Genomic DNA, 25,361 nt, shown 5'->3' on the forward strand with positions numbered 1-25,361 from the left:
GTGACTCAATTGGTGGAGCTAGTCCAGCATGCACCAGACCCTGGGCTCCATCCCCAGCATGGCAGAAACTGTCTGGTAGCTCAGCCTCTCCCCTCAGCAATTGGAAGCACATGCAGGAGGATTAGCATCTCATGGTCACCCTCGGCAATGTCACAAGTTCAAGACCGGCTTATGATACATGAGATCCTGTCTCAAAAATATTTTAATATTATTTTATATAATATATCTATAATATTTTATGCATTATAGCTTATGTAATACATATAAAACATATGACATATATATTTAATATATTAAAAGCATACACACACATATATGGGCCAGGTGTGGTGATATGAACCTTTAATCCCAACACTTGAGAAGCTGAAGCAGGAGATCTCTGTGAGTTCAAGGTTAGCCTGGTCTATGTTGTAAAACCCCATCTCAAAAATACAACTTAGAAAAACTTTAAAAAAATAAAAAACTCATTTTCTTTATAGGTATGAGTATTGGGCCTGCATGTACAACACACGTGTGCCTGGGGCCTGAGGAAATCAGAAGATGGTCCGGATCCCTTAGAAGAGGAGTTATAGGCCGTTGTGAGCCACCCTGTGGGTTTTCTGAAAGAGCGACAAGTACCTTCCACCACTCAGCAATCTCTCCAACCCTCTCTCTCTCTAAACAAGTGAAAACACAGTTCGCATATATGTGTCTGAGTGTGCACCCACATGCCGGGGAGGTCAGAAGGGGCACTGGATCTGCTAGAGCTGGGGTTCCAGATGGTTGTAGCCAAACCACTTAGGGGCTTGGATCTGAACTCAGGTCCTCTGGAAGGGCAGTAGGACCTTTAACCCCTAGCCATTTCTCCAGCCCCAAAGAGGATCTTACCAGTTGATAGTCTGGGAAGACACGCAGTTCAAAATTCAGTGTACAGAAATGTGGGTTTCCCAGCTCCTAACTCATGTCGGGACTGAGTGTTCCACCAGCCAGGTGACAACAGCCATTCCCTCCCTCAAAGGCTAGAAGCCAGAAGTGTGAGATCAAGGTGTGATCAGGCTTGGCCTCCTCAAGAGGCTCTGGGGACAGGCTGTTCCAGGCCTCTCTCCCAACCTCCCATAGCTGCCAGTCACCGTGGGATTCCTGGGCTTCCAGATGAGTCACTGCAGGCTCTCCCGGGCCATCCCTGTCTTCTCCAGGTCGGCCTGTGTGTCTCCAGTCTGTGTTGATAAGGGGTTAGGATTGGATTTAGGACCTACCCAAGAAGCTTATCTTAAAATGATAAGTGTCTAAAAGACCCTGGGTTCTTTGTTCCTGACCCCTCCCCTCCCCCTTCTCTTCCCTTCCTTTCTTCTTCCCTCACCTCCTTTACCCTCCCTCCCTCCCCAGAGCCAGGCAGCGAGCAGCTCTACAGAACCCCACTATGTATGTGTCTTTTTATTTTGAGACAACATCTCACTAATTTGCCTAAGCCTGCCTTGAACGCACTCTGTGGTCCAATGTGTTCCATTAGTTTTACAACTTGACACAAGTAAAATCGTTTGGGAAGAGGGAAACCCAATTGAGAAAATGCCTCCATAGACCGGCCCGTTGGGCATTTTCTTCATTAATGTGGGAGAGCCCAGCCAACTGTGGGCAGTGCCACCCCTGGGCAGGTGGCCCTGGGTGTTATAAGAAAGCAGGCTGAGCAAGCCATGAGGAGCAGGGTAGTGTTAACACCAGGCTTCTGTTGGAATGCCTAGGAAATACTTCCCACACAGCCAGCAGCTGTCTTGATGACAAGGAGGACTCCATTCCATCAGAATCTAGAGTCCCTCCTCTCGATTCAGTTGTGCGCCCATAGAGGATATGTGGAAGTCTTACATAAGACCTGACTGTGACACCAGCTACAGGAGAGGCAGAAACAGGAAGTCCCAAGTTCAAAGCCTGCCTGGGAGGGGGGGTCTTAATTAGTGTTTCTTTCTTTCTTTCATAGCTTGCTTGCTTGCTTATTTATTTATTTATTTATTTATTTATTTATTTATTTAGAGACGGGGTCTTCCTGTGTGGTCCTGGCTGTCCTAGAGTTCACTGTTGTAAAAAGAGGCTGGCCTAAACTTTCAGAGATCCACCTGCCTCTGCCTCCCTTACGCTGGAATTAAAGTCCTGCACCACCATACCTGGCTGTAACTCCTCAAAGGAGCCAGCCAAGGCTCGAAAAGGTCAGGACCTCATTATGTAGCCCAGGCTGGCCTCAGACTCACAGGGCTCCTCCCTCAGCTCTTCTGGGCTGGGATATAGATTTGAGGTGCTGTGAGGGCCCAGCTCCCTTATCTGTATAAAGGTTAGTAATGCCTGCTCAGCTCCTCAGGTCTGAGCCTGATGCAATGCTCCTAACATGTTTGACACAGCGCCAGAGTACAGGATGCTCTAAACACAAAATAGAACAAAACAAAACAAACAAACAACGACAACAACGAACCTGCCTCTGACAGACTGCTTGTCTAGCATGTGTCAGAGACCCGGCCTTTGGATCTTAGCACTGAAAAATATTGTCAGTATAGTTCATTCTATTCAACCCTTAAGAGACAGCAAGATGGCCCAGTGGGTAAAGCCTTTTGCCACCAAACCTGATGACCCGAGTTTGAACCCAGACCTACATGATGGAATGAGAAGACTGCTTGCCAAAAGTTTTTCTCTGACCTGGACGCTCCCCTGGCATCCCCTTTGGCTCCCCTCTCAGGCCATGACTGCTTACAGGTTTCTTGATTTCCTTTCTTCGTCCTGAGACTCTGTGCAAAAACCTCTAAGTTCCCAGCAAACTGCACATCATCGTCACAGAATTCATAGACGGGTATTACTACCCACAGCGTGTGCATTTAGAGGTTTGTTGTTTGTTTGTGGCATGTAGCTCAGGCTAGCCTCAAACTTGGTATTTAGCTAAGGCTGACCCTAAATTTCAGATCCTCCTGTCTTCATCTCCCAAGCACTGAGATTTCTTTTTTCTTTTTTTTTCTTTTTTTTTTTTTCTTCTTTTTTTCGGAGCTGGGGACCGAACCCAGGGCCTTGCGCTTGCTAGGCAAGTGCTCTACCGCTGAGCTAAATTCCCAACCCCCCAAGCACTGAGATTTCAAGTCCGTGTACTAGGTCTAGCTTCACTGGGAACCCTGTAAATGTGCAAACGTAATCGCAGAAAAGGTCAGTCCCTGGCCCCGCCCTGATGGACAGTTCCCACTGTTCTCTACTGTTCTTCAAAGGGCACATAAACGTCCGCGGTTGGCTTAAAACTATTTTATCGTAATTTTATTTTTATTTTTAGAAAGGGTCTCGACATGTAACTCTAGCTGGCCTGGAACTCTGTGTAGACCAGGCTAACCTTGAACTCACAGAGATCCACCTGTCTCTGCCTAGCGAATGTTCTACCATTCTCTGGCTTCAATTGTTCAAAGGTTGACAGAACATCCGAGTCTTTTTCCCTGCTCTGAAACCATCCCTGCAGGTAAAAGTAAGATGAGACTCACGTTGTGAGCCTCGTTGCCTTCCAGAACTTTCTAGAAGCCTAGCACCCTCACTCCAGCTTTTGCCTCACTGCCTCACTCCTGAGGGGGAAGGAGGGGGTCAGCCATGGAGAAGAGACTGGAGGAAGGAGTCAGGACAATTTAGAGAAGTCGCTTTCCCCTCAGTCACCTCAGAAGGGAACACATTTTTTAAAAAATAAAAATTCAAGGAATTCCAAGCTTATGTAACCTGCAGAGGAGAGGCTTGGGGACAACAAAGCCAGCCAAAGGCAGTTCCCAGGAGAGAGTCACGGAGGGCGTAGAAGAACACAGGTACACCCAAGTAGGCAGGGCGGGCCACTCTTAGGGCCTGGGTCATCCCACTATGCCCCCCAGCTTTCTGCAAGGAGCTTGTGAGGACAAAGGCTTTATGGGTTGGTGCATTTGCTTGCTTCCTTGCTTGCTTTTGTTCGGTTAGGACAGGGTTTCACGCTGTAGCCCAAGCTACCCCACAACTTACTATTAAGCCCAAGCCGGCCTCCTGTGTGCTGGAATTGCAGGCACGTACCACCACCAGCCTTTCGTTTTGTTTTGACTTTAAACCAGATGACCCCTTCGTAATTCCAGACCTGTTTGTGTCTGGAGAGCTCGACAGGTATGCCTGGCAGTTCTTCTTGACGGAGGCATTTTCCCCTCAAGTTCAGACAAACATTTCTAGTTGAAGGTGTGTCCCGCCCAGCCCATGGGCTTCAAGGCAGAACTGAAGACTGCCCAAGGGCTAAATCCTGCTCCAGATCCATTTCACCCAGAGCCAGATCTGGAAATCATAAGCATCCGCTAACAGCAAGGCTTGAACCGGGACACCTTGCGCGAAGCCCAGGTTCCCTGCTAGGGCCTCAGGAGGCTAAGGGGAAAGTTTGCCGCACATGGGGGCCGAGCCTGATTCTTCAACCCTCACCAGCTACTGATTTGTTGGTGTGCGGCCTGTCTCTATTTTTTAGTCTCAGTTGATCAGTTCCACAATGTAGAGGAAAATCTTTCCTTCCTGATATTACCTTCACAATCAAGAGTGTGCTGGGTGCGGTGACATACATAAGTTTGTAATTGCAGTACTCTTGAGAGTTGCCTCAAGCTCGAGGGCAGCCTGGGCTACTCGAGACTATCTTAACGAAACCCACAAATAAGTCAGATTACACAGACCTCATTTGGGATGGCCTGGTGCCTGAGGACAGAGCTGCTAGACACTGTGATGAGTGGCAGCTGATGTAACACCACATCCCAGGTGACAGACACAGCGCCAGTGGACCCTGTGTGTCACAGGGGTAGAGAGAACTCTGAAAGTCACGGGGTCTTGGCTTCCTTGTCGTCAGGGAGCCATGCCATGGGTTCCTGAGTGCAAGCGGCTCACAGGATCAGGAGGACAGTAGGTTAGTCTCTCGTCCTTGAAACGTCTGATGGTCCAAGAACTCTCCTAAGGTGTGCAAAGCTCTGGGCTCTACTCCCAGCCTCCCACAAACTCCACCTCTAACCCTGTACTCTGAAGGTAGGAGAGGAGGATCAGGAGTTCGAGGCCCTCCCCAGCTACATAGTGAATTTGAGGTCAGCCCATGGTACGTGCGACCGTGCCTCAATCCAACCAACAAACGACACCCCCCACTTCGAACGACTTAGATGAGTCCGTGTGGTTTTACTCTACAGATGAATATACGTTACCTGCACTACACAAGGAAGCTCTCCTGTAGAACTGCCCTGCCCCTTCCTCCCAAGACTTCTATTACTTACATACCACACATAACTTCCTGACTTGCTAGGCACACTCTGCAATGTGTCACCTGGTACTTCCTCTTACCTGCCCTCCCAAGTCTGTTTTCTGGATGCCTAGCTTCCCAAGACACGGGCACATCGTAATTTATTTAGGCATCAGAGTCACCATGACTCAGTGCTGCAGGGGACGGCCCGTGTGGCTGCCCTGTGCATGCATCTCCAGGATAGACTCCAGGAGGTCAGAGGGCACGTGCACTCGTGCGAGAGGTGTCTGTACTGCGAAGATGGTCTTCTTGATGGACAGAACCTGTTCTCAGGGATCTGAGAGGGGCAGAACTCCCCCTCCCTCATCCTCAGGCCTCTTGTACACTAAGTGTATACTCTACCAGTATAGCCTAACCGGGCCTGTTCTCTTTCTTCTTTCTAAGGGCTTGTTTACGTGTGTGTGTGTGTGTGTGTGTGTGTGTGTGTGTGTGTGTGTGTGTGTGTGTGTGTATACATTTCATTTGCATGTATGCATACCAGCAGAGAGCATCAGATCCTACGGGACTACAGTCATAGATGGTTGTGAGCCACCATGTGGGTGCTGGGAATTGAACTCAGGACCTCTGGAAGAGCAGCCAGTGCTCTTAACCACGCAGTCACCTCTAAACCCCCACCTTCCTTCCTTTCTTTTTATTCTGTTTTTTATTGTTTGTTTGTTTTTGTTTTTGCAAGACAAGACATCCATTTATTGTGTGTGCAAAAAGAAGTGAACAAACAGAAAAACCCTCCCTATCCAGCTAAAGATTGAGGCTCCGTGCCTGCCCAGTGGAACATGGCTTCTCTTACAGAGCGAGGGACAGCCATTCTTCAGGTAGGGATAGTCATCCTGAAACAGTAAATGGTACAGGGTTGAATTTCTAGGGATGAAGGTGGGATAATGGTGAGAAAGAGGAAAAATGAGCAAAGAGGTGGGAACGGTCTAAGACCCCTCTCCATGAAATTAATGTCTCAGAACAGGCAGGCTGCATTCTGAACAGAAGCACTGAGCTGGGCAAGAGAGCATCCAGCTGTAGGTTATGTCACCACTCAGCTTTCCTTCTGGTCCTGCCCGTTCTGCGAGCTGGGGTGCGGTTTTTGTTTTTGTTTTTGTTTTTTGTTCTTTTTGTTTTTTTTTTTTTTTTTGAGACAGGGCTTCTCCGTGCAATAGTCCTGACTGTCCTGGAACTCACTCTGTAGAGCAGGCTGGTCTCAAACTCACAGAGATCCGCCTGCCTCTGCCTCCTGAGTGAGGGGACCGAAGCTGTGACTAAGTTGTGCACCACACTGTAGCCTCTCTTTTCTTGCCCTCCTTCCTCCTTCCGGATCTTTGTTTGTTTGAGACAGGGTATTGCTCTGTGGCCCAGGCTGACTTTGAACTTGGAGTAATCCTGTGATCTTGTGGTAAGCCTCCTGAATGCTGGGTTTACAGGTATGTGAACCCAGCTCTATCTGCCATTTGAAACTTCTTGCAGTGGCTGGTAGGAAATGGCTCAGTGGTTAAGAACGCTTTTGTTTCACTTTCAGAGAACCTGCTCATAAACTCTAGTTATTCTTGGGCATAAAAATACATCTTACAAAAGAAAAGTCCTGTGCCAGGCTGGCAAGATGGGACTGTAGACTGAGGTGCATGCACCCCAGTCTGATGAGGACCTCCACACCAGAATTCCTCAGGAACTCTGCTCTTGGTCTCCCATGCTGTGCCTTCTTTTTTCTATTCTTTTTTTCGGAGCTGGGGACTGAACCCAGGGCCTTGCGCTTGCTAGGCAAGCGCTCTACCACTGAGCTAAATCCCCAACCCCGCTGTGCCTTCTTTGAAGGGACAGTGACTTCTCTGGTCTCAAGGACAGTGACTTTATTTTGTCCTTCCTCTCTCACCTAGCTCCATGAGTGACAGCAGGTTGCAGGCTAGACCTTCCTTCTCCCATTAGACCTGAACGCCACAGCCTGGTGTCCTCTGCTCCAGCTGCAGCAGATGAACTTGTGCCCTCTCTGCCTCTGACTGTCCTCACCCACACCCCACACCCCCGCTCAGGGGTGACACCACTCTCTGCTTGGTGGCCTCCAGGCCTGGTCCCAGTCATCTGATTTTAGTTCCCGTCCCGGCTGTTGGACACCTTTACAGGCATGATGTCACCCTCCTCCCACACTTTGGGAGACACGAACAATCGCACTCTATTTTAGGACAAGGAAACCCAGAGCTGCCGGAGTAAGCGACTGACTCAAGCCCACTCGGCCAGGAAGGGGCGACACAGGGATCTGGAGTCTCCTGGGTCTTAGTCGTGGTCCAAGCTGGTCACCATGTCCCCTAAGGTCATCCAATGAGCTGAGCATTCTTGTGCATTCCTGTAATCCCAGCACTCAGAAGGTGAGCACACGAAGACCAGGGCCTACAGGGTAGCCTTGGCTACATAGTGTATTAGGCTAGGTTACATGAGACCCAAAGAACTCCCTGAAAAATGTCAAAAGTGGAAATGAAAGGTGGGTGCAGGGGTGCACGCCTTTAATCGCTGCACTCAGCAGATAGAGACAGGGGGATCCCTGTTAGTTTGAAGGTAGCCTGGTATACAGCGAGAGTTCCAGGACAGCCAGGGATACACAGAGAAACCCTGTCTCAAAAACAAAACAAAACAAAAACAAAAACAAAAACAAAAATTAAACAAACAAACAAAACAAAAAAACCTTGTTTAAAAAGACAGGAACAGGGGCTGGAAAGACGGAGCTATAATACAAGCAATACACCGGCTCGAACACACACACACACACACACACTCAAACATACACACACTCACACACACTCTCTCTCTCACACACACACACACACACACACACACACACACACTCGCACATAAGCATGACTACAGAGGCAGGGGCTGGAGAGTTGGCTCTGACTACTTTCTGCTCTGGCAGAAGACCCAAGTTCAGTTCCGGCCCCTGTAACAGGCAGCTCTCAACCACTGGAAGCTCCAGCTCTGGGGGATACAAGGGCGTGTGTCTTCTGGCTTCCTCGAGTATTCACACATGTAACAGACAACAAACCGATGGATAAAAATAAATCTTGGAAACAAGATAAATCTTTAAGATATCCCAAAGAAAGAGGTTAATTCGCAAACCCCAAAGTTTAAGGACGTGATGTGCAAAGACCCATTCATTCCTTGTTTCCTTCTCTCTTTATATTTTGAAACAGAATCTTACGTTGGAGCCCAAGCTGGCCTTGAACTCACAGCAATCCTGCTTCACCTTCCTGCACACTGGTATTGGAGGTGCGTCACAGCAAACAGCCGTGCCGCCGTTCCACAGAGCTGAGCAGGGTCAGTCCTGCCCGTGTTCGTGTTGCGGGAGTGCCTGTGCCCTCCCCATATCTTCCAGCCCCATCACTCAGCCCACACTGTGACTCAGAACCCCTCTGTTCTCACCACCCTGGATGCAAGGTTGCCTTTTCTCACATCTCCTTCCTTCTACCATCGCTCCTTTGTGGTCCAGTGAGAAGAGAGCATTCTGGGAAAATCCAGTCAGATGACGCCCATCCTCTAGAGTGGCTGCTTCTCCCTGAGCCAGTGTTAAACTGTTCCTGACAGCCTCTGCCTGACAACCCTTGACCTTCCCTCTTTAACTTACCTCATCTTCTGTCTCTCCAGCTTTCTGCTACTGTTGAGAATTGTCTGGCTCTGGACAGGGTCCTCCCTGTCATGACTACCAGCTCTGTCTGCTTATCATCCCTCACCCCAGCCCACTACCAGGAGCGTACAATCTGAGATAGACCTCAAAAGTTTCCACTTCATTCCACACACGGGAGGTAGAGGCTAGAATTGGAAGCCAGCCTGGGCTACGTGAGATCCTGTCTCAAAACACCAAGAAAAAAAAAATCATTTCAACGTCGTCCAGATCTATTCTGGCACATGGTCCCTGCTAATGAGGGAGGGGCTGAGGGCTGTCAATCAGAGTCTGTGTGTTAGCATCAGTCAGCATGCATCTGAGGGATGGAGTGGAACATCCCCTCTCTCCCCCAGTGATGAGGCCACTGTGACACCATAATTCAAGGGGTTAGTCACTCACGTGTTTGTGTTGCTGTTGGCACTCACACCCGTGTCCCTGTGGGGGTAAACACACAGCCCGTGTAATTAGGCACAGTTGCAACACCTATGAACTGTGAGGCTACTCTGTGTGCAGCTTCTGTGCTGCACCCGTCATTATCTTAGAGCGTTCTCCTACTTATAATATCAAGTGCTCTGTCAAGGCGCCGGCTGGCGGCTGGCGGCAGCTTGACCACCTGCGTGGGCCATTTTTCCTTTGGGCTCGATTTAATCTCCCATTGTTTTCTTCAAAGTAGCCCCAGAGGGATTGACCTGTCATTGCACACCAGACCTGGTTCCCGCTCTAGGATTTTTGCTTTAAAAGAGAAAATATTTTACTTGTTGATTTATTTCAGAGTCTGCTCTATATCTCTGGCTGGCCTGGAACTCACTACGTAGACCAGGTTGGCTTTGAACTCACCGATCTCTGACTGCCTCTGCCTTTTGAGTGCTGGGATTGAGAGGGCGTGCCGCAGCACTTTTGAGGCAAGGTTCTATCCAGCTCAAGCTGGCCTTGAATTCTTGGGGTCCCTATGCTGGTGTTTCAGGTGCATGCTACAGCCTTAACCCCTGAGCCACCTCGATATCCTGTTTGTCTGGCTTTCGAGGCAACTATTTTCCAGGTACTTTCAAGACAGCTGGAAACCCCTCTGTAGATGAGACTGGCCTCTCACTTGAAGTCATCTTCCTGCCCCAGCCTACAAGAGCTGGAAGAGCAGCTTCAAGTCACTCGAAGTAACGATAATGGTCCAGCTGTCAGCTTACCGCTGACCCATCCAGCAGTGGTAGGGACTGGTGTAGGTTGGGGGGAGGTGGACCATTGTGTTCAGGGAGCACGGGGAGGGGCAGTGTTTTGAGAGGGTACCTGGGGGTGTTCTAGTTTTTAAGCATGAACTACCCTAAGTCTCAGGAAATGTCAATAAATTTCAGGTTCCAGCATTCCCAAGAAGTGCAGAGTTAGTGCAGAGCACACAGAGGTTTCTCTGGACTGCTATAAGGGCTTGGTATGTGCTTGGTATGTGCTTGGCATGTGCTTGGTGTGTTCCTGTCTGTGTGTTGCTGAGGTGCAAGCACGAGTGCGTGGAGGGCAGAGGCTGATGTCCGTGTCTCCTTGAATCTCCCCGCATCTTAGTTTTGTGTTTTATTTTACTTGAAGCAGCATCTCACTGTGTGGCCTCGGCTGTCACGGAACACCCCACGTAGACCAGGCTGGCCTCAAACTCTCAGGGATCCACCTGCCTCTGCCTCCTGTGTGTTGTGCTTAAAGGCATGTGCCATCACACCTGGCTAAATGTATTTTAAAAATTTTGTTTATTTATTTGCTCGTCTGTTTGTTTGTTTAATGTATATAGGCATTTTGCTCATACATGTATGTCTGTATACCACATGCGTGCCTGGCGCCCTCAGAGGCGCGAAGAGAACATCAGTTCCCTTGGAACTGGATGATTGTAGCCTACCACGTGGGTGCTGGGAATTGAACTCCCGTCCTCTGCAAAAACAAAATGTGCTCTAAAACTTTTTGTTTATGTGTCTGGGTAAGGGTGAATTTATGCCAGTGGGTGCAGTGCCCTCAGCAACCAGAAGAGGGCGTCAGATCTCTTGGAGAGGCCGTTACAGGAACTGAACTTGGGGTTCTGGAAGAACCAGAAGCACTCTTAATTGGTCATCTCTCTCTCTCTCTCTCTCTCTCTCTCTCTCTCTCTCTCTCTCTCTCTCTCTCTCTGCTTTGCTTTTGTACACATCCACGCTCAGCATACACACGCACGCACGCACGCACGCACGCACGCACGCACGTGCACCACAGCATGCAGTGTTCCCTAAGGCAAAGTCAGATCCCCTGGCACTGCAGTTAACACTTGGGAGCCTCCCTGTCTGTGTGAGAACGGAGCCCAGGACCTCCGGAAGAACAGCCAGTGCTCTCTCAACCCCTGAGCCATCGCTCCAGCTCCCATCTTCATCTCTTCCGTTTAAAAATTAATATTTTTATTTTATTTTATGTATGTGTTTCTCTGAATGTACGTATGTTCACCATGAGGGTGTCTTTGAATGGTGCCTCCGGAGGTCAGAAAGGGACATTGGATCTCCTGGAATTGAGTTACTGGCAGTTATGGGCTTCCTCATGGGTGCTGGGAACTGAACCCAGAACTTCTTTGAAAACAGCACATGAGTACTGCTGACCATCTCTCCGCCCCATGCCTGGCTTTCTTACAGGGTTGTTGGGAACCTAAACTCAGGCCTTTGTGAGTGTGCACCAAGCATTCTGTCCGCCGGGGCACCTCTGAACCCCCGTTCTCTGTGTCACTTTCTCCAGTGTAACAGTTCCTGCCGAGATCCCAGGGTGGCTGGATGGGTGGGGCACGGCCTTTCCCCTCCTCTCATTTGAGTCGGGTCACTTTACCTCCCCTTTAAAGGCAGCAGTGCCAGGGTCAGCCTTCCTGCCTCCCTGGCCAGGTGCCCTCTACCCAGCAGCAGGGCACTACAGTCCCCTCCAACCCCTTTAGCAATCTCTCATTTTCTTCTCCTGAAGTCCTGGAAGTCTTTGACCCCTCCCTCACAAGCTGTAAGCAGTCTGGATGGGTGACATTCCCGCCATTCTCTTTCCAACCCTTAACACAGTGCCAGCGACTCAAATACGCCTTGAGTGAATGATCGTATCAGAAGCTCAGTTATTGGCAGTGCTGCTGCCGAGTTCTGCCCTACCTAAGAGAAGAGGTGTCCCTCAGCCTCCCGCTGCAGTTTTAGGGACTGCTGGCCAAGCTGCTGTGTCACCGAGTCCCCAGTACTGTGAAGAGCTCACTCCTCTACCCTGAGAACAGTGGCTAATATTGAATAAATGAATCACATCAGATCACAGTGTGCATCACATTGGATATTCAGCGTCTTAGCGAGTGAACTAAGGGCACGACAGACTTGATCCCTGTGCCGTCCCTCCTCCCCTTCTCTCCCTCCCTCCTCCCCTTCTCTCCCTCCCTCCTCCCCTTCTCTCCCTCCCTCCTCCCCTTCTCTCCCTCCCTCCTCCCCTTCTCTCCCTCCCTCCTCCCCTTCTCTCCTTCTCCTCCCCTTGAGCTAAATCCCCAACCCCTCGGAGAGATGGCTCAGTGGTTAAGAGCACTGACTGCTCTTCCAGAGGTCCTGAGTTCAATTCCCAGCAACCACAGGGTGGCTCACAACCATCTGTAATGGGATCTGATGCCCTCTTCTGGCCTGCATGTGCATTACATGCAGGCAGAAAGCTGTATGATGTATACTTAATAAATAAATAAATATTTAAAAAAAAATCCCCAACCCCTCTCCTTCTCTCCCTTCCTCCTCCCCTTCTCTCCCTCCCTCCTCCCCTTCTCTCCCTCCCTCCTCCCCTTCTCTCCCTTCCTCCTCCCCTTCTCTCCTCCTCTTCCCCTTCCCTCTCTCTCTCCTCTTCTTTCCCTCCCTCCTTCCCTTCTCTCCTTCTCCCCTTTTCTCCTTCTCCTCCCCTTCTCTCCTTCACCTCCCCTTCTCTCTTCCTCCCCTTCTCTCCCTCCCTCCTCCCACTTCCTTTTCTTTCTCTCTCTTTCTTTTTTTGAAACAAGAGTCTCACTATGTAGCCAACCTCAAACCACAAACTTGCAGGAATCCTCCTGCCTCTGCACCCAGGATGGTATGAGGTACCATGCCTTGTTTACTTGTTGTTTCTTTTTTCCTTCCCCCCCCCCATTTTGTTGTTGTTTTGTTTTGCTTTGCTTTGCTTTTGAGACAGAATTTCTCTGTGTAGCCCTGGTTGTCCTGGAACTCTGATCTGTAGACCAGGCTGGCCTTGAACTCAGAGATCTGCCTGCCTCTGCTTCCCAAGAGCTGGGATTAAAATTGTGTATCACCACTGCCTGATTGGTTTACTTTTCTTAGTTAATATCTTTCTTTTTTTTATTGTTTTTTAAAATTATTTATTTTCATTTTTGTACATTTATGTATTTTGCCTGCATGTGTGTTTATGTAGAGGTGTTGGATCCCCTGGAACTGGAGTTACAGATGGTTGTCAGCTGCCGTGTTGGTGCTGGGATTTGAACTCAGGACCTCTGGAAGAGCAGCCAGTGCTCTTAACTGCTTAGCCTTCTCTCCAGCGCTGTTTGTTTGAGACAGGGTTTTGCTATGCAGCCCTGTCTGGCCTGGAACTCACTACCTAGACCAAGCTGGCCTTGAACTTGCAGTGATCCTCCTGCCTCTGCCTCCCAAGTCCCGGAATCACTGGCATGCACCACACTTGGTTCTGCCTAGATTTGATGGAAAACTCTTATTTGAAGTTGGATGTGGCAGCTTGTTACAACAATTGCAGCAATGAGAATGAGGTAGGAGGCCAGCCTGGGCTACATAGTCAGACCCTGTCTCAAGGAAACAAACGCAGAGCTGGGGGTGTGGTTTAGTAGGAGAACACTAGCCTAGTGAGCGAGCGCAAAGTTCGGGGTTCCGGTCCCCAGCCCCACAAAATAGGATGCCTGAAGTCTATGGAAGCTGGAGTGGACTTCACGCTCCTGGGTCTCGTCTTCCTCCTCACGTTGGGTGCCAGAGGGCAGGGAACGCAAGGGGACTGAGCACTGAGCAGGCATCTCCAGTTGGGAAGAGCTGGCTCAGGACACGGGTGGACAGAGGCCAAGCAGGCACCGCTGCACGGTGTCGGTTAGAAGGTGGCTTAACAGAAAGCAGTTTGGGGTCCCTTAATGTAACCACACGCTCGCAGTGTCAGCCCGTAATGGCCTGCTCGTGGCCGGCTCTCTTTTCTAGCTCCATTATGAGGTATTTGTGCTTGGAATATAAATTATAAATCTAAACAGGGGCAGGGTTTGCCCCCCGCCCCCGCCCCCCACCCCCAAAGCAGATTCCGAGCAGCACGGAACCAGCCAACCCAAATAAACTGCGCACTGGCCGGTTGTTTCCAGAGCCAGGCTTTGGAGAGGGACCTGGGAGCAAGCGCCCCACCATCAGGGTTCAATTTAGGCTGCGCATATTTGAGTAGTTTACTAGAAATCCGTGGCATGCATGGTGACGGAGTGGGGGTGGGGCGGGAGGGGGAGGACACAACAGAAGTGTCAAGACGCAGCTGAGGGTCTTGTCGGAAAAATCAGACATCTCACAGAAGTCTTGCGCACCAGGGGCCGGCAGAATTCCTCAGCTGGTGGAGTCGTCTCTGGAATGCTGGGCTCGCTCTCAGTGGTATGAGATGACAGTCACCACGTGGAGAAACGCAGGCCCTCCAGATGCCGCCAGAGAAGACCATGGCTGCTTGTGTGTGGAAACAGTTTACTTCACTGGTCTGGGTTTCGGCAAAGATTTAACTCTGGCAAGAGCTGGGGGAGTTATGTGTCTTCTGGGGTGGGAGGAAGGGCTTTCTTTAGGGTCAGCCCTCGACCTCTGCTAATCAGGCCCTGACTGATAAGGCCAGAATTCAGGGCTGCTTCACTCAAACCAAACTGAGGTTTCTGGTCCAGGCCAGAGGTAGAGCTTGTCAATCGGAAGGCTTTCTTAGCTCAACAGAGCCTCCGGGCTCCAGGACCACAGTTTGTCGTGGGGGAGGGAGCGTCAGAAGGGCCTGGAGTGAGGCTCCAGAGGGGTCAGATTGAGAGCAGAGTCGCCAGGGGCTGACACATTACAACATTTATCTCCAGGGAGGAGCAGGTAATAGGACCTGGTCAGAGCTGAAAGTTCTTAAGGTTGATAAGGGCTTCCACCCTGGTTGCTGTCTCCCTGCCCCTCCCTCAGGGGTCTCTTTCACAGGCTTGTCTCCGTCAGTTTCTGAAAAGGGATAAATTGCAGGGCTCAGCTAATCTGCCACCTGGCTTCTATCTGCTCCCCACAAAGCCGTGGGGTCCTTGAAAATAAAGGTTTCTCCTCTCAGCTTCAGGGAGTTGAGAAAAAGGTTGTGTTAGGGGATGATGTATATTTACTAATTAATTACATTTCTTAGTTAATTTGTTACTTTTGGTTTCTTAAAAAAGACTTACTATTTTACTGTGTGCATGCATGCGTGTGCGTGCGTGCATACGTGTGTGCATGCGTGTGTGTGCATGTGCATGTGTGTGTATGTGTGCGTGTGCGTGCGTGCATGCGTGTGTGCGCTCGTGTGTGTGCATGTGCGTGTGCGTGTGTGTGTGTGTGTGTGTGTGTGTGTGTGTGTGTGTGTGTGTGTGTGTGTGTGTGTGTGCAGGTGCCTCAGAAGCCAGAAGGGGTTGTCAGATCTCCTAGTTTCAGGCAGTTGTGAGCCATCATGTGAATGATTTCTGGGTCCTCCCCAAGAGCAGCAAGTGCTCTTAACCACTGAGTTCTCTCTCCAACCTTATTTTTGATATTTTGAGACAGGATCTCACATGGTCAAGGCTAGCCTCAAACTTAGTACGTCGCCAAGACTGACCCACAACTTCAGATCTGCCAGTCACGGTGCTGGCCTCCACTGCGCATGCGCTTGGCTCACAGGAACGCGCCAAGCCCCACTTCAACTTTTATTGGACGAATTAAAAGCCTGGAGGGAAATAGAAAGGCAGCACCTAAAATAATCCACAGGCCATGCATGCACCCGTTGTTGACACTTTGTTGTGCTTACTGCTTTTTCCATTTTATTTTATAAATAAAACTTTAAAGAACAGCTGTTTCAGCCGAGTGTGGTGCGCATGTCTTTAGTGGGGAGGCAGAGGCAAGTGGATCTCTGTGAGTTCAAGGAGGCTAGCCTGATCTACATAGTGAGTCCCGGGACTATGTAGAGAGACACTGTCTATTAACAAACAAACAAACAAACAAACAAACAAACAAACAAATGACACTTCCCTGTACTGTGAACCCTTTAAAGATATTTTGTAATGCTTGGGGTGAGGTCAGTGAGAGCCCTTTTCTAGTATGTTCGAGGTCCTAGGTTCATCCTCAGCACTGAAAAACAAACAAGTATTTGAAACATTCTAGGGCAGGTATGGTAATGTATGTCCCTAATCCCAGCACTTGAAGCCTGAAGCAGTAGACTCTCCCCTAGTTTGAGGCCAGCCTGGGTAACAGTGAATTCAAGGTCAACCTGGGTTACATATGGAGTCAAAACAGAGATGGGGGGTTTGGGGATTTAGCTCAGCGGTAGAGCGCTTGCCTAGCAAGCTCAAGGCCCTGGGTTCGGTCCCCAGCTTAAAAAAAAAAAAAAAAAAAAAAAAAACAGAGGTGGGGAAAAGTCCCCAAAGTTTCAATGATCATTTGTTTTGTTCCTGGGCAAGCCTTAAGCTCACTCTGTAGCCAGGCTGGTGTGGAATTCACTGTGTGCCAGAGGCTGGTCTTGAACTGTGCTCCATCAGCTTTTCCTGTTTATCTATAGGATGCCTGGTGTGTGTGTGAAGGGTTCTGCGTGGATTTTTTCATTGTCCCCTCATGGTCCACTTCCATCCCTGTGTGATGCTCATGGCAGCTAAGAGACAATGACTAATCCATTGTCACTATCTAAATCCCAAGTGTCCTTAGGCTTGTGTTCATTTATCCCTTGTCAGGTGGCTCCAATTTTAAGCTTTAAATTATTAAAAGTAGGGGAGCCATAGATGACTCGGTGGATAAAAGTTCTTACCACCAAGCCCCGTGACCTGGGTTCAATCCGCAGGACCTATGTGGTGGAAAGAGACTCCAATTTCTGAATCCACACAGTTGCACTCAATCGAGCATGTGTGTGCATGCATGCGCATGCACGGATACAAACACCACACACACACCCACACCCACCCACCCACACACACACACACACACACACACACACACACACACACACACACACACACACAATCCCTGGCCCACTTGATTGCTCCTAGACTCTGTGCATGCAGGAACGGAGTCTAGGGCTGCTGTTTCTACATCCACCGCCTCTCAGTTAGCCAATCCCATAATCAAGTAGAAGAGTTTTATTTGCCTGAGGATAAAATGCCTCCGTCTTCAGGAGACCCGGGGTTGCTGAGTGCCCAGTTTACAAGACACCTCCGTGTCCGATGGTATCAGTGTCAGCATGGACCCCACCCCGGTGGGACTTCCCGACAGGAAATACCCTGGCATCTGGTTATGATGGCAACCTGGAGTCTTTTCTCTGTCTAGGAGGACAGAGTCAGGGCTGGTACTGGGGAGCAGTCATTTGTCTCCTATGGTGACTGCTCTGCAGGGAAGGCTCCTACCATCAGCAGACATTTGCCCAGTGCAGAGTGGGACAGCGCCCCCTAGAGGAATCCCATGTTATCACAGATAAACCTTGTCAGGGTCAGGGATGCTGGGCGGTAATGGGGTTTTGGGGGGGGGATGGTGGTGGTGCAGGGAAGGGGTATCACATTGAAACTGTCAGAACCTTCATGTGATCTCTGAACTTGTACTCATCCGTTCAAGTGCGCCCTGTGGCTTATGAGTTTGAGAGGGTGGCTTTGCTGAAACGGAGCTACTGCCCAGCACAGACCGTTGTGGTGGGAGCCGTCTCCTAGGAGGCTCAGCCGCTTGGGGTGACCAGCCTGGAGAGCTGTCAGTCATCAGTGGTAGCTTACTCCTGCTCAAGTTACTGAACACCCTCTCCGTGGCCAGAGTTCACAGAATTTCAAGGCGAAGTTGGAGCCTAAAGCTTGACTTGACTTTAAAAAAAAATTATTTATTTTGTGTGTATGAGTATTTGCATGTATGCAACTTATGTGTACTAAGAGGAAGCCTTTCAGCTTGGTTTACAGCCTTTTGGCTTCTTCTTTCTGGCTTTATATATTTATTTCAATCATATTCTATTTCTTCTTTTTTAATATTTATTTATTTATTATATATAAGTACACTGTAACTGACTTCAGACACACCAGAAGAGGGCGTCAGATCCCATTACAGATGCTTGTGAGCCACCATGTGGTTGCTGGGAATTGAACTCAGGACCTCAGGAAGAGCAGTCAGTGCTCTTAACCACTGAGCAATCTCTCCCGCCCCATATTCAATTTCAAATGCGTGTTAGGGAGCATGCTACATGGTCAAGATTCTATTGGCTGGGCGCCATGCCACACAATGTAGCTTCTTGGGAGTCCCACTAGAGTCCAGGGGCTCAAGGCCAGCTTGGGCAACATCTAAAAAACATTGGACTTGGGGTTGGGGATTTAGCTCAGTGGTAGAGCGCTTGCCTAGGAAGCGCAAGGCCCTGGGTTTGGTCCCCAGCTCCGAAAAAAAGAACCAAAAAAACCAAAAAAACAAAAAACAAAAAAACATTGGTCTTTTTTTCTGTTTTCTTTTTGAGACAGGGTCTTATGTAGCCTAGGCTAGCCTCAAAGTTATGTAGCTAAAGATGTCCTTGAATTTCTGATCCTCATTCTGATTCCCAAGTTCTGGAATTACATAATGCCCACTGCCACTCTTAACGTTTCTGACTTAGAGAATATATATATATATACATATATATATGTATATATATATTTACTTATTATATATAAGTACACTTAGCTGTCTACAGACACACCAGAAGAGGGCATCAGATCTCATTACAGATGGTTGTGAGCCACCATGTGGTTGCTGGGATTTGAACTCAGGACCTCTGGAAGAGCAGCCAGTGCTCTTAACCGCTGAGCCATCTCTCCAGCCCAGAGACAGCATCTTATGTAGCCCAGGCTGGCCTTGAACTCCTGGTCTTCCTGCCTAGCTTTGTGTATGCTTGGATTAGATGTGTGAGCCACCTTGCCTGGCTTAAGACCCCTGTGTTAAGAGCATGAAGTGGGAGTCAGGGCTTGGCACTGTAGTCCTGTAATTCCAGACATTAGCTATGCCAGAGGCTGAGGCAGAAGCACAGGGTGAGCTTGGGTTTAAGGGTCTGAGGCTCTTCTGAGAACCAGCTGAGATCCCGGCCCCAGAAATGAAAAGAAGAGGCGGTATGTGTGTGTGTGTGTGTGTGTGTGTGTGTGTGTGTGTGTGTGTGTGTGTGTGGGGGAGGCTCTGGTTCAAGCCTTCGTATCACAAAGAAGAGACCAATAACTAAAGCAAGTGGCTTGAAAATGGTTAGGTCCTAATGTGTGCAAGAAGTGCTCTTTCCCCCACTGAGCCTCATTGCAGCCCTTCCCAAGGAGTGTGTGTCTTATGGGCAGTGGCTGTGCTTAGTATGAGAGTACAGGCTTTTGATGCTGCTGTTGTTGCTTGAGTATGTCTTGCTATGTAGTTCAGGCTAGCCTCCAACTCACCACCCTCTTGCTGCAGCCTCCTGAGTGCCGGGATTACAGCCCCAGGCCACAGCTGCTGCCTGTGCTCACTTCCATTTTATTCTGGCTGTCATGTAGGAGACGGCTAAGTAAGTGACTCTCCATTTCCTGTAAGGACCCATTCTTACGGTGTGTGCATGTGTGCATATGTGTATATGTATGTATCTGCATGTATGCATGCATGCAGGCATGTATTCCTGCTGTTCAGAGTTCCTGCAAAGCTGGCATGATGGTTGGTTTGAGTCTGTTATCCTCAGCTTCATAGTGAATTAGAGGCAGCCAGGGCTACATGAGACCTTGTCTTAAAAAACAAACAAACAAACAAACAACCCCCCCCCCAATTTTCATAAAACAGAAATACTTGCTGTCAGGCCTGACAACTGGATCTCAGAACCCATAAGTTAGAAGGAGAGAGCTGATTCCTCAAAGTGTGTCCTGGCCCGTGCACTCTCCCCACAAATGAGTGAATGAATGAACGAATGAATGAACGCAAAATGGCATCTGACAAGACAAAAAAAAAAAATCAAAACCCAAACCCAAATGGGTTTGCAGAAGCTTGGACCCTCCCTTTGGATCCCCACCCTGCAGAGCGGGAGGTTCAGAGGGGGAACTCCTGCTGGGAATCCAGGCCAGCTCCGACCAGACCGTGGCGAGAACTGGAAAGGGGCTAGGGCCGGGAAGAGGGAAAGGCAGAAGTTGGAGGGAGGGAGCCCGACCCTGCCTGCGAGTGATTAGCCGCAGCCCCGCGCAGCGCAGTAAACAGAAACTTGCAGGCGTCCCCTCCGCTCCATCCCAGGCAGGCATCTAATCCCGAGTGATTAATCCGAGTCGTCGGGGGCCAAGAGCCTTGCGTGGACTTGGAATCAGCCGAGATGGGAGTAGGAAGTGGCCTCCTGCAGCTACGGCAGGGGAGTGTCCGAGCAGCGCGGTGACACGACGGGCCAGCGCGGCATCCGGGGGCGCAGGGCCGGGGCTGGAGGCTTCCGGGAACCCCGGTCCCTCGGCCGCTGAACCCTGACACCCGTCAGATAAGCTCTATCTCAGAGGCCAGAGCCGGGAACAGCCGGATACAGGGGCCACCGAGTGCATTCCCAGAACCAGCATCCGCGGTGGTCAGAGGACTGCGGGGAGCTCCGCCAGCCCGCGGTCGGTGACAACCAGCCAGCTCCGGGCAGCAGCGCAGCTGGGTCCCGGAGGTCCAGACCCGCTCCACGGTGAGTGTCTTCGCGGTCCCCAGCAGGCTGGCACGTGCAGGTGGAGAGAGGAGGGGCCACTTCCTCGCACTCACCTAGAGCACTAGGGCGGCGAGAGGGAGTCTTGGCTGGAGTAGAGAGAACGATGCTGTGTAGCCTTGGGCAAACTCTTTTCCCTCTCTGGGCCTCCGTGTGTCCTGTCAGTCTTTAAATAGGATGGTTGTACGGAAGATCTTTAGGGGCTCTTGGGCGACACTGTTTCTCAGGAATAGTGCTGGGCGCTTTTGAAGTGACTTGGTACAGGAAACAGGGAGTCCTCGGGGGTTCCCCATTCCAGGTAGAGGGTAAGACTCTCTTCTCTGCTTTTTGTAATACAAAGGCTCAGAAACTTGTCTGAGGTTACACAGCCCATCAGTGCCATTGACAAGCAAGAAGCGGGGTCTTTCTTACTAAGCGCTTATTCTAGGCGTGGGGTGAGGGGAGGGGGCGCGGAAGAAATGGACTAGATTGACTTTGTTCCTTTAGGAAGGAGCAGAGGAGGTGGTCAGCCTCAGCTCCAAGCCACCTTCAGCTGTCAAGAAGGCGAGGTTTGCACGAGCTGGGCCAGGCGCGCTCTGGTAGGAGGACAATCGCCCACGGCCATTGCCACGGCCAGGGATCCCCAGGGACTTGAGAGAAAGAGGGTTGTCGTGGGGTGGGAGTGGGAGTGAGAGCTGGGGGCGGGGAGCATGGCGCATGCCTTGACTAGGTTGTGTTCCAATTTTATTTTGCCTTTTCAAAAATCTGTTTTAAATCATTCCGGGCCCCCGCGCGGCTCCTCTGGACAAAACAGAATTGTGAAACACACCAGCACTTTCCACACGCCTCCCCTGGGGGGAATCTCGTATTAATACCATGGCCGCCTATTTGCATACCCATCCCTGCTGTGGCGCTGGCAGTGGGCAGGGAGTGGGTTGCAGACGGAGTTAGCCCGGGCTCTGCGCGGAAGGAGGCCCGGTTACATTCCAGGCTAGGATGTCTCCAGCAGCACACCGGCAGGTGGGAAGCCCCCCAGGGCCAGGCTCCCAGCCAGAGGTGAAGGTCTCAACGCCCAGATGTGGCCTGTCTTACTTCCTTTGGAATGTTCCACTGGGCAGCAGCCCTGGGGTGGACCCACACCTCCTTTCCTTTCCGGGGGAGGGCTCAGAACCCCCTGCTTTGACAGTAAACGGGGGCTTGAGCTGTGGTTCCAGAAGCTCCCCATCCGTCCTAGGGAGAGAGAGAGAGAGAGAGAGAGAGAGAGAGAGAGTTTCTTTGTGACTTGAACAAATCGCTTCTCCAAACCTCAGTTTCTTCATCTGTGGGGTAATGGGTTTATTTAGGGAACTTTCTCAAGGTTCTGATGGCTGGATTCTGGAACTCTGGGCAGGGACATTCCCAAGGCCAGGAGTGAGGTGGGGCGGAAGGCAGTGCTGAGGGGTACTGTAAGTCAGGTCAAGGTGCTTGCCTGGGATGCACAAGGGCCTGGGCTGGCTTTCCAACTCTCTCTGCCTCTTTCTCTCTCTCTCTCTTCTCTCTCTCTCTCTCTCTCTCTCTCTCTCTCTTCTTTCTTTCTGTAGGTGGGGGGTGGGGCTTGTAAAACACTTTCCGCCTGTTGTCCTGCTCCAGAGGTGCCTATGACTGAGGGTGTGTGGGGAGGAGGAAGAACTCCAGGGCATTGGGAGGATAAGATGTAGGAATGATGCAGATGGGGCTATGGCCGCTGACCCATCAGCAGCGCAGGCCAGAGGTTGACCTGGTGAACCTTGCAGCTTGGATTCCTGCCAAACGATTTCACCCATAGGTGGAGTGCTGGTCTTGGAGCCTGGGCTACCTGTGGGTCCCTGAGATGGAGCTAAGGCCTCCAGGCTTGTGAGGGCAATTGCTTCCTCCCATTGAGTGTTCTTCCTTACCTGCTGCAGGCGACTTCCTTACCATGTAGCTCCTTCTCAGGGATGGAGGAATCTCTCGCTCCGGAGAAAGTCTGCGCTCAGAATCTTAGGAGTTAGGTGACTTGGTTGCTAAGTTCAGAAGTGTGTAAACTCACAGTAACTTCTGTTTAAAGTAGGAAGGAAGTACACGGAGCTCATCACTTCTGCTTCCTATTTGGAAGGTTGGGGCTAGACCTAGAGCCTCACACATAGCAGGCAAGTGCTTTGCTAACGACCTATGTTGTCAACTCTTGGTGTTTTGAGATAGACCAGCCTCAGCCTCACAATGCCAGTTGCCTACTGCTGGGATGATAGGCATCTGTCACTACACCCAATTTGTACGGTTCTGGGGGGTGAACCCAGGGCTTTGTGCATGTTAGGCAAGCGCTCTGCCAACTGAATTACAGCCCCAGCCAGGGCCTCTCCCTTTTCTTTTCCGTTTATTTTGTGCATATACGTGTTTTGCCTGTAATTATATCAAATGTATCACATGCTTGCCTGCTGTCCTTAGAGGTCAGAAGAGGGCAGTGGATTCCTTGGAACTGGAGTTACAGACAGTCGTGAGCCTCTACAGAGGTGCTGGAAACTGAACCCTTGTTCACTGGGAAAGCACCCAGTGCTCTTAACCATTGAGCCATCTCTCTGGCTCCCCAGCTCCCACTTTTGAAACCGTTTTTCTTTGTGCTAGGAACAAACCCAGGGCTTCAATGGTACTAAGTGTGTAGTCTGCCACAGAGCCATGTCCTGGCCTCCCACAACTCTCTGTGCCATTTCCTCTAAGCTATGTCCTGTCGCATCTGAATGGCAGGAACGCCGAAGGGTGGCAGGTCACTGCACAGCCCTTCCCGGTTCCACGTTCAGCGATTTCATCTCGGAAGCTCGAAGTTGGCGTTGGTGGGAAAATGCCAAAAGGCTCAACATGGGGCTTGGCCTGTTTTGTTGCTCTGTGTGCTGTCGGGTTTAAGAAAGTGGCCCATGTTAAGGGCTCCCCTCAAATGTCATTTTCTGCCTCTGCCCTCTGCTGCCATTGTTTCTAAGTGACCTAGGACTGTTGTCGGGCTGCTAGCTCATTTGATGAGGTAAGGGGACTACCCACCAGGGTTCCTGAAAAGTCACACTCCTTCATCCACTATCAGGTGCAGGAATCAGGATAAAACTTGCCAAAGGGGCTGGAGAGATGGCTCAGCGGTTAAGAGCACTGACTGCTCTTCCAGAGGTCCTGAGTTCAAATCCCAGCAACCACATGGTGGCTCACAACCATCTGTAATGGGATCTGATGCCCTCTTCCGATGTGTCTGAAAACAGCAACGGTGTACTCACATACATAAAATAAATATTAGAAATATTTAAAATTGGGGTTGGGGATTTAGCTTAGTGGTAGAGCGCTTGCCTACAAAGTTTAAGGCCCTGAGTTCGGTCCCCAGCTCCGAAAAAAAAGAAAAAAAAAAAAAAAAAAAAAAAAAAAAAAGAAAAAAAAAAATATTTAAAATTAAAAAATAACTTGCGAAAAGGTCCCACACAAATGAACTGATCGTTTGAAATCTTCAGAAAAATAGCACGCGATGTCCTTGCTTCAGCCTCCTTGGGAGATAGACAGGAAATAAGCCACCGCGTTTGGCCGTGTTAATTTTGTCTTATTATTTTGCTTTTTTATTTATTTATTTTGATTTTTTTGAGACAGGGTTTCTCTGGGTAATAGCCTTGGCCGTCCTAGAACTTGCTTTGTAGATCAGGCTGGCTTCAAACTCAGAGATCCACTTCCTAAGTGCTGGGACTAAAGGCGTGTACTACTGTGCCCAGCTATCAAATAAACATTTACTTGTTTTTTTGTGTCTGCATTCTTTGCCTGCATGTCTGTGTGCCGCATATATGCAGTGCTCAAGGAGGCCAGAAGAGGGCGCTGGAGGCCTTGAGCCTCTGGAACTTGTTCTAAGCCCCCATTTGGGTGCTAGGAACGGAAGCAGGGTCCTTTGCAAGAACAGCCAGTGGTTTTAACCACCGAACATCTCTCCCGCCCCTGTAAATGTTTTTCATTAGTAAAGTGTATGATAAACATTCTTCTGGCATGCACTGCTGTGTGTTTGCACGCTCGTGAGCATGCACCCATGTAAATTTGTATGAACACGGAGCCCCAGGAGCTGGTTGATAAACCTTTAGGTTTCTGATGTACACTGCCCAGAGGTTCAGAGATCTTGTCATGGAAAGGCTTCAACTTCCCTAAGTTTCAGGCCAAAGTCCTCTGCTTCCTTCTTTCACTGAAGAAGGGTCAACAACCAAACCTGACCTTTCTGGCTCTGCCCTGGGGGACAGATAAATCCCCAGGAGGGACATCCAGGTTCCTGCTCAGCCAGGGCCATCAGCACGCTGGGATACTGGGATACGGACGCTTTGTTCGCTGCACCTTTGGGCTTTGTATCCAGGTTTCTGCACCTGGGGTCCGGCAGTCTCTGTATCCGAGCAGCTTTCGTTCCGTAGTGGGTCCTGTCAGTGGCAGCTTCTGGTTAATTCCATGCCTTTGCAGACCTTGATCTTGCCAGTTCTCTTTTCCCCGTGCAGGGAATGATGGCGCTAATAGAAACAATGTCTTGGAACAATTCAAAGGAACAGCTAAGCCAGCCCTATAGAGGAGTTAAGACTGCTCTATTTTTAGAAACCCTAGGGGCCAGGTGGGCCCTTTCCAGGCGCCCTGGAGCAGGCCAGCACAAGGAAAATCTTTCTCACGCCCAAGTCCCGCCTC

This window comes from Rattus rattus, chromosome 5 (genome assembly GCF_011064425.1).
Source record: "Rattus rattus isolate New Zealand chromosome 5, Rrattus_CSIRO_v1, whole genome shotgun sequence".
In the NCBI taxonomy this organism is placed as follows: domain Eukaryota; kingdom Metazoa; phylum Chordata; class Mammalia; order Rodentia; family Muridae; genus Rattus; species Rattus rattus.